We start from the raw sequence: 18,228 nt of genomic DNA on the forward strand, positions 1-18,228 counted from the left end.
AATCTGTTATCCTTCATTCACATGAAACGTGCCTTGGCCATCTCAACTTTTCTTTCACTATTGCCCTAGAAAGCGGGATTGAACTAATTTTTTCTTACAGCCTAAAGTTTGAAATAAGGTCAGTCAGACGGTTGCCCACAACCATCCATAGACAATTTCTCTATAAAATATCTAGTAAATCTTCATCTACTTTTCGAAGTGCCCATGCTTCAGAGCCGTATTTGACCACTGTCATCACTGTACCTACCAATATTCTAATCTGGGTTTGCAAACTTATCTTCCTATCCTTCCAAGCTTTTTTTTACCTGTGAAAAAACACCCCGAGTCTTGCCTGTTCTTCTTTTAATATCTTCACTGCTCCCACCGCCTTTACTAATAATACTACCAATGTAATTGAAGATGCCCACCTAATCAATCTTTTCGTTACCTAAGGTCACCTTTTCATCTTCACTTATTCCTAGCCTTAGCGACTAAGTCTTCTTAAAATCAATTTCTTAACCAATTCTAGCTCGTTGAACTCACAAAATCTCTAAAAGCTCATTCATTTTGCTCACACTTTCATCTAGGATGCTAAAATCATCGGCATAATCTAAGTCCAGGAAGATTGTTCTTCCCCGTTTGATTCCGTGGTCTCCAATTGCCTTTCCTGTGCTCCTTAAGACAAAAGTTCATAAAAATGATCCATATAAAGAAAGATAGAATGCAACCTGCTTAACTCCTGATTTAATACCTAACATCTTTTCCTAATTTAACCGCAGCAGTATTATTCTCGTGTATAGCACTAATCACTTTAATGTATTTTTCTCGTATACCATATAACAATAAGACCTTTGTTAACGCTGTTCTATCAACAGAATTGAACGCTTGCTCATGATCAATGAAACTTACGACTGAATATGTTTGACAAATAAAACACTTCTAAATTATTAACCTATGAGTAAAAATTTTGTCGACATATCCTCCATCTTTTCTAAACCGCACTGTTCTTCTCTTAAAATTTTGTCTACAGCATCTCTCAATCTAAAAACTATCGTTTTAAAGTAATTTGCTACCTACAGAGAATAGACTAATGCCTCGATAGCTATGACACTCAGTATTACCCTCTTTCTTATACAGTGGTGTAAGAAAGATGTACCTAAAGATATAATCTTTAGGTACTTTCCCTTTTTCAAAAGCATATTCATAAACTAATTCATATTCATATTCATGAATCTGAATTAAACATATTCAGTAACTAATTTCTAACCTCAGAACCACCATATTTAAGGAACTCATTTACCACCCTATCAGCACCTGGAGCCTTATTAAGTAAGGAAGCAGCATTAAGTAAAGGATTACTTAAGAAATTAAGGAGCAGCATTAAAACTCAAAACGAACAGAAATTCAACCCCTTTCATATACAAAGTAATTTCTGTTCGTGTTAAGTTTTAATGTCGCTCTTTACTTCCAGTTAAAAAAAACTGTTTTTTTTTATTTAATTTCTGAGTGTTTTTGAACTAATGCATATTTTGATTTTGGCTCTCCACAGAAGAATAATTAAAACGAAATTTGAATATTTATTTTATTGGCTAAATGGCTTTCTCATAGTTTTGATCGAATGATTTTGAGAATAAAGGAGTGGGGGAGGAGGCCTAGTTGCCCTCCAACTTTTTGGCTACTTAAAAAGGCAACTAGAAGTTTTAATTTTTTAACGAACGTTTTTAATAGTAAAAGATATAGGTAGCTTACAACATAGCTTACGTAACGAACTTCTGTATTCGCATGTTTTTATTACGTATATGAGGGGGTTCACCCCCTCGTCAGTACCTCACTCTTTATACTAAAGCTTAAATTTTGTCCTAATTCCTTAAGAATGACCCCTGAATTACAAAGGCCGTAGAATAAATATTTGAAATTACTAAAAAATACTTTGGCGTAAAAAGTGAGGTACTAGGAGGAAGTGAACCCCTTATATGCAAAAAAATTTCTGTTCGTTTTAAGTTTTAATGCTGATCCTTACTTTCAGTTGAAAAAACTTTTTCATATTTATTTTTTCATTGTTTTTTCTCAAATGATGCTAGGAAATCCTGCGCTCCCTTCATGGAAATTTTCTTCCCCCATGACAAATTCCTCCATGAAAAGCTCCCCCCAGCATTTCTCCCTCTTCTCAATCGCTACCCCAACCAAAAAATCCCCTTGAAAACATCTGTACACTTCCCAATAACCATTACTATATGTAAGCACTGGTAAAAGTTTGTAACTTATAGCCCCTCCTACGGGGACTGTGGGGGAGTAATTCGTCCCCAAAGACATATTTATAACGTTTTTCGACTATGTTGAATAAAATGGCTATCTCAGAATTTTGATCCTGTGACTTTGGGAAAATAATTAGCGTGGGATAGGGCCTAGGTGCCCTCCTGTGTTTTTGATCACTTAAAAAGGGCACTAGAACTTTTCATTTCTGTTAGAATGAGCCCTCTTGCAACATTATAGGACAAATGGGTCGATACGATCACCCGTGGGAAAAAAAAAAAAAAAAAACAAATAAATACCCATTCGTGATCTGCGTTCTGGCAAAAAATACAAAATTCCACATTTTTGAAGATAGAAGCTTGAAACTTCAACAATAGGGCTCTCTAATACGCTGAATATGATGGTTTGATTTTTGTTATGAGTCTATGAACTTTCGGGGGTCTTTCCCTCTATTTTCTAAAATAAGGCAAATTTTCTCAGGCTCTTAACTTTTTATGGGTAAGACTAAACTTGATGAAACTTATATATTTAAAATCAGCATTAAAACGCAATTATTTTGATGTAGCCATTGGTATCAAAATTCCGTTTTTTTAGAGTTTTGGTTACTATTGAGTCGGGTCGCTCCTTACTACAGTTCGTTACCACGAACTGGTTGAAAATGAAATAATAAATAGAGTGCTAGTCAGGGAGCTACCTGAGAGAAAAGTTGGTGTTTAAGGTTTTGAGGGATTAGAAAGCAGCAGAAGGTTTGAAAATGCGATCTGATGTAACAAATCATGCTGAATACGAAAATCAACTTTATATCCGAGGCAATGCTATAGCCTTGCCTATAATAAGGGCCAAATGGCTCAACGTTTTATTAATTATTTGTTTATTATTTATTTTTTCCAGAGGCACCTCATATGGAAGAGGTCGTTGTATAAACCTCGGAAGGGGCTCATTCTACTGGAAATCAGAAGTTCTAGTGCCTTTTTTAAGAGTCAAAAGTAATCGGAGGACAACTAGCCTCCCCCCCTTCCAGGCCTTTTTTTTCCAAATGCATCCGAGAAAAATTTGAGATAACCATTTTGTCAAAATAGTTCAAAGGCCAGATAACAAACATTCAGGTGTTGACACAACCCCCCAGGGCCCCGGGGGCAGGCGTTGTAAGTTAGAATCGATCACCCCCCCCACGTGCTTTTGTCTCCAAATGCACATCAAAAAAATTTTGAAATAGCCTTTTTGTTACAAATAGTTCAAAGCCCCCCAGGGCCCGACACAGCCCCCCCAGGGCCCGACACAGCCCCCCAGGGCCCAGGGGCAGACGTTTTAAGTTATGCCTTGGGGATATGTATGGTTCTTGTGAAATGGGTGCTCATATAAACTTCAGAGAGAGCTCATTTGAAAGAAATAGATAGTTTTAGTTCACTTTTTAAGAGTTAAAAGAGATCCGAGGGCAACTAGCCCCCCCCCCAGATTATTTCCCCAAACGCATCCGATAAAATTCATTTGATAACCATTTTGTTAAAAATAGTTAAAAGGTCATATAAGAAAAACTCCAAAGTCGATACAACCCACCAGGGCCCGGGGGTAGTTGTTTTAAGTTATTCCATGGGGCATATATGGTTTTTATGGGAGTGATACCCGTATAAACTTCATAAAGGGGTCCTTTGGTTAGAAATTGAAAGTTATAATTCACTTTTTAAGAGTCAAACGAGATCGGAGGGCAACTAATCTCCCCCTGCACTTTTTTCCCAAACTCATCCAATTCAAATTTTGGAATAGCTGTTTTCTTAAATAGTTCAAAAATTAGATAACAAAAACTCCAGTGACGACACAGCCTTCCTGGGCCAGGAGGGCAGGCGTTGTAAGTTATGTCCTGGGGGCTTATTTTGTTCTTATGAAAGGGATGCTCTTATAAACTTCAGAGAGGGCTCATTTTATTAAAAATTGGAAGATCTAGTTCAGTTTCTAAGGGTCAAAAGAGATCCAAGTGCAACTAGCCCCCCCGTACCTTTTTCCCCAAATCCATCCGATACAATTTTTGAGATAACTATTTTGTTAAAAAATAGTTTAAAGGTCAGATGAGAAAAAATATGGTGTCAATTCAACCCCCCAGGACCCAGGGGCAGGAGATCCAAGTTATGCCCTGGAGCATATATGGTTAATATGGGAGAAATGCTCGTGTGATCTTCAGAGAGGGCTCATTTGATTGGAAATTGAAAATTATAATTCATTTTTTTTAAGACTGAAACGAGATCGGAGGGTAAGTTGTCCCCCAAGCCCTTTTTCTCCAAATCCATCTGATACAAATTTTGAGATATCCATTTTTAATATATAAAGGGCAGATAACAAAACTCCAGTGTAGACGCACTTCCCCAAGGTTTGGGGGTATGCGTTGTAATTTATGTCCATGGGCCATATATGGTTCTTATGAAAGGGATGCTCGTATAATTTTCAGAGAGGGCTCATTCTGGAAACTGAAAGTTCTAGTTCACTTTTTAAGAGTCAAAAGAGATCCAAGGGCAGCTAGCCCATCCGCACCCTTTTCTCCCATAACCCATTCGATTTAAATTTTAGATAGCCCTTGTGCTGAAAATAGTTTAAAGGTCAGATAAGAAAAACTCTTCTGTTGACCTGACCCCCTAGGGCCTGGGGACAGGCGTTGTTAGTCATGCTCTTAGGGCATATATGGTTTTATGGAAGGGATACTCGTATAAACTTCGAAACAGGCTCATTTGATTCGAAATTGAAAGTTCTAGTTCACTTTTTATAAGTCAAAAGAGATCCGAGGGCAACTAGCTTCTTCTAGCTCTTTTTTCCCCAAACCCTTCCGATTCAAATTTTGAGGTAGCCATTTTTTAAAATAGTTCAAGCAACAGAGTACAAAAACTCTGGGATCGACACAACCCCCCAGAGACCGGAGGCAGATGTTTCAAGTTATCGTATAAGGTTTTTATGTAAAGGGTGGTCGTATAAACTTCGAAGGTGGCTCATTTGATTAGAAATTAAAAGTTCAAGTTCACTTTTTAAGAGTCGAAAGAGATTCGAGCGCAACTAGCCATAGCCCTCCCTGGCCCTTTTTACCAAATTCCGTCCGATACAAGTTTCGAGATAGCCATTTTTTTAAATAGTTCAAACATCAGATAGCAAAAGCTCCGGGTTCTAAACACCATCCCCCCCAGAGCCCGGAGGTAAGTGTTTTAAGTTATTTCCCGGAGGCGTATAAGGTTCTTATGTAAGGAGTGGTCGAATAAACTATGAAGGTGGCTTATTTGATTTTAAATTGATTAGTTCTAGTTACTTTTTATGAGTCAAAAGTTTGTTGCCCATATGATAACCTCCAATTATAATTCCATATCCCTGATGCATACTATAGCATCCGCTATTGATTTGGATGCAAAGACAAAGGGTGGATTAATAGAGATTACCATGAATGAGTTGGCACTTGTGAAGTTGACTTTAATTCTTCCTTTTTGTACATGAGTCTCAGCTAGATTCAGGGAGTTGCTATGTATTTTACTTCAAAAGGAGTTTGACACCGCTCACCATGAAGTTTACACTTCCTGTAACAGCAAAATTATTTGTTATTGAGAAGCGTGTTCTGGAATCTAGGCTCAACCCTTTTCGATCCAGTGATGAAGATTTGCTCAGTATTCTTAATATTGACACAGTATTTAATGAAATTGCTGACTGTCTTCTCGATATGCAAGCTCCTTGGATCAGAGCACTAGAGTTACGGAGATAAAGCTGTCTTTAGCAAAGTGAAGGTCATGAGTAATGAGCTGGTGAAACAAAAAAGAAAACCGGAATTTTAGTGCTGTAAACAACTTCATCAATGCTGAACTTCAAGCCGTCAATAGGGTGTTGGTGGGTGTTGACGTTACTAGCGAAGCAGGGTTTCACAAATTTTGTTTCATGAGCTTCTCCTATATGCACTTATATGCACCGAGGGATACCTTATCTCTGGATATTGTGGAATAGGCTTTTTGACAACTTCGGTGCACGTAGTGTCTTTTTATTTTTTTATGACCCTTCGCTCTAAATTCCCTAGAAGTCTCAACTTAATTACAACGGGGGTTCCTGACGTATTGTGGCTAGGAACATGACTACAAACAACCTGGAAAAAAAAACTACTTTTCAAACAACCTGGAAGAAAATATTTTAATTTCATTTAGTTCAGCATCTACTCACCATTCTCTGAGAGGGTCAACTGAATACAAATAGCGGTTTCTGATGTATTGTTGATATGCCCTTATGATAACCTGGAATAAAAATTCCATATCCCCTGATGCATGCTATAGAATCCACTGTTAATTTGGGTGCAAAGACAAAGGGTGGATTTACAGGGATTACCATGAATTAGTTGGGACTTGTGAAGTGAACATTACCTCTTCCTTTTTGTACATGAGTTTCAGCTAAATTTAGGGAGTTGCTATGTATTGTACCTCAAAATGAGTTTGACACCAATCACCATGAAGATCGTCCTTCCTGTAACAGCACAAAGCTTTTGTTAATGTGAAGTGTGTTCTTTAATCTAGGATCAACCCTTTTCGATGGAGTAATGAGGATGTGCTCAATATCTTACTATTGATATAGTCGGTAAAGAAATTGCCGACTGTCTTCTCGATGTGCAAGCTCCTGGAAACAGAACACTCGAGCTACGGGAAAAATCTTTCCTTAGCAAAATTAAGGTCATGAGTATTAAGCTGGTGAAACAAAACAAAAAAAAACAGACTTTTATTGCTGTGAATAGTTTCATCAATGCTGAACTTCAAATTGTCAAAAGGGTATTGGTGAGTGTTGACGTTACTAATGAAGCAGGGTGTCACCATCTGAAGAATTTTATTTCATAAGCTTTTCCTATATTTGACAAAGTGCCATTTCTGGGAAGATTTTAGCTCAGTCAAGAGCACAGTCAGTTCTTCTGGAGTAATGGAAACAAAATGTAATTTGAGTGAGTGGCCTGTTACCGTGGAGATTATTAGGGAATCAACCCAATCAAGGATGGTAGACTTAATGCCTTACCTCAAAAGCCATCGAGACCTCAGAAACCACTGAGAGCCATGCAAAACAAATATAAACAAATTGAAATGATAGGAAATTCGGCTATTGTGACCAAGAAGGCTCTATGATCTGGTTGAAGGACTGGGCGGTTGCCTTGAACACGAGGATGTCCTTGAAAATTTGCAGCATTTATAGGAAGATACTCAAAACTAAATGATTGAAACTCCATACATTCAGATTTTAAGGCAAAAGAAAAAATGATTAAAATTTCATTTGACGTATTTGAAGACTTACTTCTTGTGCTGCAAGCAGCTTTAAGTGTCTCCCTCTCTGAAGGCTTTCAAGACCGGACAAAAATAGGGATGTGTAGCAGGAGTAGAAGTATTGATACTAGCTATGAAAAGAGTTTAAGTTTTACCAGAAAGAGGTCGACACTAGAGTTGTGTTGCACACGGACTACTAGAAGAGGGGCATTGGCATTGTGTATGTTGATAAGAATGATACGGACGCTGTTTTCCTTTTTCTTTATCATTTTAAGCCATTCCTTGAATACCACTAAAATATGTGAAAAATGGAAAGTTCATACCCGATAGTATGAATATTGAGTGCCTGTGCATCAACTTTGCAAAAATTTACCAAAGGATCTTTTCTTTTTATCTGCTTCACTGGTGCAGTGATGTAGTTGGTTTTATGTTCTCTAAGAGAAAAAGGATTTTGGCTAAGGCTCTCGAGAAATGGGGATTGCATGAACGGTTTGCTTTACTTGCGTAAGAGATAGAGAGATATAGGCTTAGTCCTTCTGTGCAAGAAAACTTTCTTTAAATTTGCAGGAAAGCCATTATTGCCGTCTGTAGTAAAAATCCATACATCTTTAGCTCTACTTACGACCTTTGAATATATTTATACCCTCGAAAGTGCGAGCTCAAGTATTTGCCGTCGTCTAACACTCCCTTTGAGTGCTATGCTAACGACCAAGGACCCGGTTTCTATAACCCTTAGATGCCTGGCTGGACTTCCAGGATGGCAAGGTTAGGTCAGTTGTGTCCACCTTTAATGTATTCCCAGATTGTGCGGTCCCTGAGTACTGGGTGTGCAAGCGGTGCACAGAAAATTGCTAATATGCCGGAAGTAGACCGTGCGATTTACTTTGTGGCTGTGAAGGGAAATATATGAATGCTTCTTTTATGCTGCATAATTAATTTGTCTAGTTCTGTAGTTTCCAAAGTTTCTTCTATCTATAATTTAGAATCAGAAGGAGAAATTTGGCATGCTGAGCTGGTATCTTTTGAAGTTCTTTTGTTAATATGTACATTGCGCGAAATAGAAAGTATTGGCTGTTAAAAGCAGCCATAGTTTAAATTTCCATAATTCGTCAAACGTATGAATATTTGAGCGATTTTTTTGGACGAGAGAAAACAACGAAATTGCAAGTTTCAAAGCCATCAGTATTGTGGGGTACTCGTTATCAGTGGTATCGATCATATAGGCTGCTTGACTATTGTTGAAAGTTTTTGCAAAACGTGCTTTTTAAGAGAGAAAAAACGTTATTTTTTTCAAGTTTTGAAGATTAGCACCCCTCGGGCGAATATATAACGCACATATTCGCAATTAGTACTGCTGACTACCCCATATTTCGTGGTCAAACCTTCTGCTACTTACTGATCACCTACTAGTTACATTTTTGGCCAGTGGCTTCCTGACTATGACTTGTTACAAAGATCTAATGCACTTGTATACAAAAAATTAATCTTTCCTAAAGTGGCATGAACAGATGTTACCAGCTAATCTAAAGCTGGAATAGACAAGATATTATAAAGAAAATTAAAAAGGAACAAAATATTCTTCATCTCTATTGAAATAAAATAATTGACTTCCTAATTAAAGCAGAGAGTTATAGCGGAGCTTACACGTGGATCCAAAAAAAAAAAACTAATCCTTTCTAATCTCCTCGTATTAATAGTATTTGAAGCAGGTTCGCTTATGAGACGTTCAACAATACAAATAACAGGTCCTGACACTACGTCAAGGGGTGGATTAGACAAGATATAATAAGCTATTTTCCAAAGGAAACGAAAATAAATCTTTGTTTCTCTTGGAGTAGAAAAAAAATACTCATTAAATGGAAAGATTGACTGCAAAGCTTGAAATAAGGAGGAGTTAACTTATATTCAACTACAATATTTCAAACAGATAATAATGTTATAACTTGATAGTGTGCAAATTACTTTTGCAACAGATATGTTTGAAGCTGATCCTAAGAATGAAGTCACCAATTATTAATAAATATGGGTGTACAATCCCTATTAGCAGTTTTCAATGAGCTATTCAACTCCATGATTAACCACAACTGACGAAACTTCTCCAGTTACGGATAGTGTTGAAGCCCTAATTCTTTTGTGTCTGTTTAGCAGGAGAAAGATCACTTGACATACCGAAGTTTATCTAACAGACGACGGCCATGTCTTTATTACATTTTTTGTGATTAATTTTGAAAATGCCTCCCAAGAAAGATATGTCAAAAAATGAAACCCAGAGATAGCAGAAATGTATCAAAAAGGAACCAAATAGGAATTACAGTGAGACAACAAATAAATTTCTAAGCGAACAAGAACTAAAATAGAAAATGAAATCCAGTTTACAATCATTTTGAACAGTATTTTGCTCTTTCTTTGTACTCTATTTAAGGGTAATTCATTTTTTTACCATTTTGTGCTTTTACGTCCGGTTAATCCAAAGAGTTACAGATACCAGTTTAAAGCTAATAAAGAAAGTTTTCTGTCCTTTTTCCTTGGGATCCATGCCCCAGCCTTTTTTTGTGTCTATTAAGTTTCCAGAGCTTGCAGATGTAAGTTTTGAGACATTTTTTTAAAGTCTTTTTAGCTCTTTGTGGGCCCCTTTATCGGGCAATTTTTTTTTTTCATCATTGTATCCACCTTTGCCGCATAATTAATGATATTCGATTCAAGCCGACCAGAAAAGAGTTTTTTTTAGTCCTTTATAAAGTCTTGGCGTAATTTTATTTGCATATTAAGGTCTTCTTTTTAAAATTTTATTTAGCACGAATATTTACTAAAGCAAAAAAAAATGTTTTTAGCTTAATATCTTTTGGTAATTTGGTGGCTATAACCTTTATTTTATGTTTTCATTTATTTTCTTTACATAATACAAACTCAAAAAATTTGCTGTTAATTTGTATACAAGGTATACAAATTATCTGAATAGAAAAATTGATCAGAAAAGAAAAAATAAATAGATTGTATTATTACGAAATATGACGCACGTGTAAAAAAAAGTGATTATTTTTTAAAATGTTGTTGACAGCCTTGGCGGTGCGTTTAGGAAATATTTAAGTATAAAAGCTGTCCTGGTGCTCTTCTAAGGGCTGGAAAAGACATGACACTAAAAGGAAAATAAAAGGAAAGAATCTTTGTTTTCATTGAAATAAAATGAACGACTCTCTAATAAAAGTAAAGAGTTATAGTAAAGTTTACACAGGTAACCAAACAAGAAAAGACTAATCTTTTCTCATCTCCTCGTATTATTGCAGCAGGTTTCCTTATGAGACGTTCAACAATAAAAAAAAGTCCTGATACTAAGTTAAGAGGTGGATTAGACGAGATTTAATAAGCTATTTTCCAAAAGAAAAGAATATAAATCTTTGTTTCTTTTGCAGTAAAAAATAATTAATTTTTCATTAAGAAAAAAGATTGACTTTAAAACCTTAAATAAGGGGGAGTTAACTTATATTCAACTACAATATTTAAAACAGATAATTATATTATAACTTGATAGTGTGCAAATTACTTTTACAATAGATAAGTTTGAAATTGATTCTAAGAAACAAAGTCACCTATTATTAATAAATAAGGATGTAAAATCCCCATTAGCAGTTTTCAATGAGCTATTCAACTCCTTCTTTATCCACATTTAAATTAAAAAAAGACAAGTTTTTTTAACTGCAAGTAAGGAGTGACATTAAAACTTAAAACGAACAGAAATTGTTCTGTATATGAAAGAGGTTGTCCCCTCCTCAACGCCTCACTCTTTACGCTAAAGTTCGATTCTTTGTCACAACTCTACTTTTTAAAACAAGAGCGAGGCGTTGAGGAGAGGACAACCTCTTTCATATACGAAACGATTTCTGTTCGTTTTAAGTTTTAATATTGCTCCTTACTTGCAGTTAAAATAAACTTGTTTTTTAATTTAATTTCCAACGTTTTCGAATTAATGCATCCTTCGATTATGGCTCACCACACATGAACAATTAAAACGAAATTTGCACATTAGCTTTCTTTTCTAAATAGCTTTCTCATAGGTATCACCGGACGATTTTGATAAAACAAAGGGGCGGAGGAGGAGGCCTAGTTGCCTTCCAATTTCTGGTTACTTAAAAATGCAACAGGAATTTTTAATTTTTTCCCGAACGTTTTTATTAGCAATAAATACACGTGACTTACAAATTAACTTACGTAATGAACTTCTATATTTGTGTATTTTTATTACGTAAATGAGGGGTTCGCCCCCTCATCAAGACCTCGCTCTTTATACTAGAGCTTGAATTTTATCCCAATTCTCTAAGAATGACCCCTGAGTCACAAAGGCCGTAGAATAAATATTTGAAATTACTAAAAATACTTTAGCGCAAAGAGCAAGGTATTGTGGAGGAGACGGACTCCCTTATATAGGCTACGTAATATTTTCTGTTTGTTTTATGTTTTAATGCTGCTCATTACTTCCAGTTAAAAAAAAATTATTTATTTTCTCATTGTATTTTTTTATAAATAATGCTAGGAAATCCTGCGCCCCCTTCATGGAAATTATCTTCCCTCATGATAAGTTCCTCCATAAATTCCTCCCACGTAGCCCCCTCTTTCGATACACCCAAAACCAACGCGAAAAATACCTCTGAAAACGTCTGTACACTTCATAATCACCATTAATGTATGTAAACAATGGTCAAAGTTTGTACCTTGCAGCCCCTCCCCTGGGGACTGTGGGGGACGAAGTCGTCCCTAAGGACACAGTTTTTAGTTTTTTCGACTAAGTTGAACAGAATGGCTATCTCAAAATTTTTATCCGGTAACTTTGGGGAATAATGAGCGTGGGAAGGGGCCCAGGTGCCCTCCAATTTTTTTGTCACTTAAAAAGGACACTAGAACTTTTCATTTCCGTTAGAATGAGCCGTCTTGCGACATTCTAGGACCACTGGGTCGATACGATCATCCCTGGGGGAAAAAAACAAAAACAAACAAACAAATAAGCACGCATCCACGATCGGCCTTCTGGCAAAGAAATACAAAATTCTACATTTTTGTAGATATGAGCTTGAAACTTCTACAGTAGGGTTCTCTGATACGCTGAATGTAATGGCGTGATTTTCGTTAATATTCTATGACTTTTAGGTGGTGTTACCCTCTATTTTCTAAAATAAGGTGAATTTTCTGAGGCTCGTAACTTTTGATGGGTAATACTAAACTTGATGAAACTTATATGTTTGAAATCAGCATTAAAATACAATTCTTTTGATGTAACTATTGGGAAACAAATTCTGTTTTTTAGTTTCGGTTACTATTGAGCCGGGGCGCTCCTTGGTACAGTTCATTACCACGAACTGTTTGACTACCGTAACTTCTCCAGTTACAGATGGTGTTGAAGCCCAAAATGCTGTTGTGTCTGTTTAGCAGGAGAAAGGTCACTTGACATATCGAAGTTTATCTAACAGACGACGGCCATGTCGTTGCTACATTTCTTATAATTAATTTTGAAAATGCCTCCCAAGAAAGATATTTTGAAAAAAGTAAAACCCAGACAGAGCAGAAATATATCAGAAAGGAACCAAATAGGAATTATAGTGAGACAATAAATGAAACTCTAAGTGAATAAGAACTAGAATAAAGAATGAAATCCAATTTCAAATCATTTGGAACATTATTTTGCTCTTTCCTTTTGCCCTATTTAAGGGTAATTAATTTTTTACCATTTTGTGTATTTACGTCCGTTTAACCCAAAGACCTACAAATGTCAGTTTAAAGCTCATAAAGAAAGTCTTCTGTCCTATTTCCTTGGGGTCTATGCCCCAACCTTTTTTTGTGTCTTTAAAGTTTCTAGAGCTTGCAGATGTAAGTTTTGAGACGTTTTCATAAGGTCTTTTTGGCTCTTTGTGGGTTTTATGTAACAGAAATGAAAAAATAAATAGATTGCATTATTACATAAATCTGATACATGTGTATGCAAAAAACAATTAAATTTTCCTAAAATGTTGTTGACAGTCTTGGCAGTGCGTTTTAAAAATATCAGTTACAGACATCAGTTTAAAGCTCGTAAAGAAAGTTTTCTGTCCTATTTCCTTGGGGTCTATGCCCCAACCTCTTTTTGTGTCTTTACAGTTTCTAAAGCTTGCAGATGTAGGTTTTGAAACGTTTTTATAAAGTCTTTTTGGCTCTTTGTGGGTTTTATGTAACAGTAAAGAAAAAAATAAATAGATTGCATTATTACATAAATCTGATACACGTGTATGCAAAAAAAAACAATTAAATCTTCCTAAAATGTTGTTGACAGTCTTGGAAGTGCGTTTTGGAAATATTTAAGTATACAAGCAACGTCCTGGCGCTCTTCTAACGGCTGGAATAGACATGATATTAAAAGAAAAAAAAATGAAAGAAAAGAATCTTTGTTTTCATTGAAATAGAATGAACGACTTTCTAATAAAAGTAAGAGTTATAGTAAAGCTTTATAGTAAAGTTTCATATCTTTTGGTAATTTGATGGCTATAACCTTTATTTTACGTTATCATTTTTTTCTGTTACATTAAATAAAAAAACCAATTTTTTTAGCTAAAAGTAAGGAGCGAGATTAAAACTTAAAACAAACAGAAATTACTCCGTATATGAAATGAGTTGCCCCATCAGCAATCCCTCGCTCTTTACGCTAAAGCTTTAAATTGTTTTTAAAGGTTACTTTCAGCTAAAAAAATTGGTTTTTTTTATTTAATTTCTGAACGTTTTTGAATTAATGCATGTTTGGTTTTGGCTCTCCGCACATAAATTATTAAAATGAAATTTGTATATTAATTCTTTTTTTGGCTAAATGGCTCTATTAGTTTTGATCAGACGATTTTGAGAAATAAGGGGTGAAGAAGGAGGCCTAGTTGCCCTGCAATTTTTCGGTTACTTAAAAAGGCAACTAGAACTTTTAATTTTTAACGAACGTTTTTATTAGTAAAAAATATACGTAACTTAAGATTTAATTTACGTAACAAACTTTCATAACCTTATATTTTTATTATGTATACGAGGGGATTTGTACCCTCGTTAATACCTCGCTCTTTACACTAGATCGTAAGTTTTGTCCCAATTCTTTAAGAATGACCCCTGAATCGGAAAGGCCGTAGAATAAATAGTTGAAATTACTAAAAATACTTTAGCATAAAGAGCAAGGTATTTATCTCCTCCTAAATACCTCGCTCTTTATGCTAAAGTATTTTTAGAACCCCTCATATGCGTAGTAATCTCTGTTCGTTTTAAGTTTCAATGCTACTTCTTCCTTTCATTTGAAAAAAACGTTTTCATGTTTATTTTTCATTGTTTTCTTATAGTAATGCTAGAGAATCCTGCGCCCTTGTCATTGAATTTTTCTTCCACCATGACAGATTCCTCCAAGGAAAGATCCTCCAACATAACCCCCTCTCCTCAGCCCCACCCCCAAACAAAATAAAATCCCCCTGAAAACGTCTGTACACTTCCCAATAACCATTACTATATGTAAACACTGGTCAAAGTTTGTAACTTGCAGCCCCTCCCCCAGGGATTGTGGGGGAGTAAGTCATCCCCAAAGACATAGTTATTATGGTTTTCGACTATGCTGAACAAAATGGCTATATCAAAATTTTGATCCGTTGACTTTGGGAAAAAAATGAGCGTAGGAGGGGGCCTAGATGCCCTCCAATTTTTTTAGTCACTTAAAAAGGGCACTAGAACTTTTCATTTCCGTTAGAATGAGCCATCTTGCGACATTCTAGGACCACTTGGTCGATACAATGACCCCTCGGGAAAAGAAAAAAAACAAAAAAACAAAACAAATAAACACGCACCCGTGATTTGTCTTCTGGCAAAAAATACAAAATTCCACATTTTTGTAGATAGGAGCTTGAAACTTCTACAGTATTTTCTGATATGCTGAATCTGATGGTGTCATTTTCGTTAAGATCCTACGACTTTTAGGGGGTGTTTCCCCTATTTTCCTAAATAAGGCAAATTTTCTCAAGCTCGTAACTTACGATGGGTATGACTAAACTTGATAAAACTTATATATTTAAAATCAGCATTAAAATGCAATTCTTTTGATGTAGCTATTGATATCAAAAATTCAAGAGTTTTTTAGAGTTTTGGTTACTATTGAGCCGGGTCGATCCTTACTACAGTTCGTTACCACGAACTGTTTGATAATACAAACTGTGGATTTGTATACCAGGTATACAAATTATCTGAAATAGGAAAAATGATCGGAGATGAAAAAATAAACAGATTGCATGATTACATAAACCTAATACACGTGTATGCAAGATATATTAATATTTCCTAAAATGTTGTTGAAAGTCTTGGCAGTGCATTTTGGAAATATTTAAGTATACAAGCAATGTCCTGGCACTCTTCTAAGGGCTGGAATAGACATAATATTAAAAGAAAAAAAGGAAAGAATCTTTGTTTTCATTGAATTAAAATTAATGAATAAAGGTAGTAATAAAGGTAGAGAGTAAAGGTAGAGTAATAAAGGTAGATAATAAAGGTTATCTAATAAAGGTAGAGAGGTATAGTAAAGCTTACACGTGTAACCAAACAAGAAAAAAACTAATCTTTTCTAATCTCCTGGTATTAATAGTCTTCGTAGCGTGTTTGCTTGCGAGACGTTTAACAAAACAAAAAACTGGTCCTGACACTTTGTTGAGAGGTGTATTAGACGACAGAGAATAAGCTATTTTCAATAAGTAAATTAATATATCTTTGTTCTTCTGCAGTTGACAGGAAATGATTTCTCACTAAATGAAAAGAGTATTTATTTTGAAAGAGAAATTTATTTTAAAGATTAAAATAATAATAATATAAAATAATAAAAAATATGATAAATTGATTGTGTGCAAAGTACTTTTTCCATATATAAGTTTGAAGTTACTACTACTACTACTAACAACTTACTGCAGCACGAAGCCGCCTGAGGCCAACACAGCTACGCACGCTTCTCCTCCATCCCAATCTATTCAAAACTTCCCTCTTTACACTATCCTAAGAAGTTCCCATTTCATTTATAAAGTCATATTTTTATAGAGTCAAGCAATTATTAAAAAATGGGGATGTGCAATCTCTGTATGACCTATTAAACAATTTCATTAACAGCAACTCCCAAGACTTTTTTAGTTACAAATAGTTTGTAAACCCAGTGGTCTTTTGTGTCTGTTTACCAGGAAAAATATTATTTTACATATCGAAGTGTATTCTTTTTATTTAATCAATTTTTTAAAAAGCGAATAGAAGTTGCTGTTCAATAATACATGGAATCCTAAATGAACAAGAATTAAAATGGGTAATGAAGTTAGCTTTGCTTTTTTTGGAACGGTCTTTTGCTCTTTTTGGGTCCTATTTTAGGATAAACAAATTTGTTGGTATTTAGATGTTATTTTTGTGCATTTAAGTCCCCTTGGCCCAAAAACTTGCAGGTTTCAGTTTCTAGTCAGTCAAATAACTATTCTGTCCCATTTCTAAGGGCCGCATGCCCGAGCCTACTATTATGTCTATGAATAATCTCTTGGCTCAATTGCCTGGGGATGTTAGTTTTGAGCCGTTTATTTAACGTCTTTCATTCCTTTTGGTGCCCTGTTATTTTGTTTTTCTTCATTGGAGCCACCTTGGCTGTTTGACTTAATGATATCAAGCTCATCGGAAAAAAGTTTTCTGGTCATTTATAGGGTCATATCCCAATTTTATTTGCAGATCATAGTTTTGGAACATAAGAATGTAAGTTTCCAGCATAAAAAGAAATTTTTCGGCCCTTTTTAAGGTCCTATTTTCTGACGAACAAATTGGAATTTTATTGAATTCTCTTATGTTACCTTCTAAATATAAATGGTAAACAGAATGCAACATGAAAAGAAAAAGGCCGAAAAAATACAAATTAACCACAATTACAAATGTAACAATAATAACAAAACGATAATAACAGCAAAAAACGGAATTTTAACATGATACAGGCAAAGCAATAAGACTAGAAATACGGTATATTTGCTCCTTGCTTTTAATTAAAAAAAAACTTTTCTTAAAACTTAATTTCTAATTTTATTTAAAGATGCTGGAGAAATACAGGACCCCCTTAATGGAAATTCTCTTCCCCATGAAAAGATCTTCCATGTAATCCTCCCACGTAATCCCCACAAAAAAGAAAAAAACAAAAATTCCAAAAACAAAATAACAAACAAATCCGCATCCATGATAGTTCTTTTGGCAAAAAATACAAAATTCCCTATTTTTGTGGATATGAGCTTAAAACCACTGCAGTAGGGTTTTCTGATACGCTAAATCTGATAGTATTATTTTCATTAAGACGTGGCTTTTAGGGGGTTTTCCCCGTTTTTCCGAAATACGACAATTTTTCTCTGGCTCTTAACTTTTGATTTAAATAAAAAAAACTAGTTTTTTTTAACTGAAAGTAAGGAGCGACATTAAAACTTAAAACGAACAGAAATTACTCCGTATATGAAATGGGTTGTCCCCTCCGCAGTCCCTCGCTCTTTACGCTAAAGTTTTTAATTGTTTTAAAAAGTAGAATTGTGGCAAAGAGTCAAACTTTAGCGTAAAGAGCGAGGGACTGCGGAGGGGACAACCCATTTCATATACGGAGTAATTTCTGTTCGTTTTAAGTTTTAATGTCGCTCCTTACTTTCAGTTAAAAAAACTAGTTTTTTTTATTTAATTTCTGAACGTTTTTGAATTAATGCATGTTTGATTTTGGCTCTCCGCACAT

Source organism: Artemia franciscana, chromosome 15 (genome assembly GCF_032884065.1).
Source record: "Artemia franciscana chromosome 15, ASM3288406v1, whole genome shotgun sequence".
Taxonomy (NCBI): domain Eukaryota; kingdom Metazoa; phylum Arthropoda; class Branchiopoda; order Anostraca; family Artemiidae; genus Artemia; species Artemia franciscana.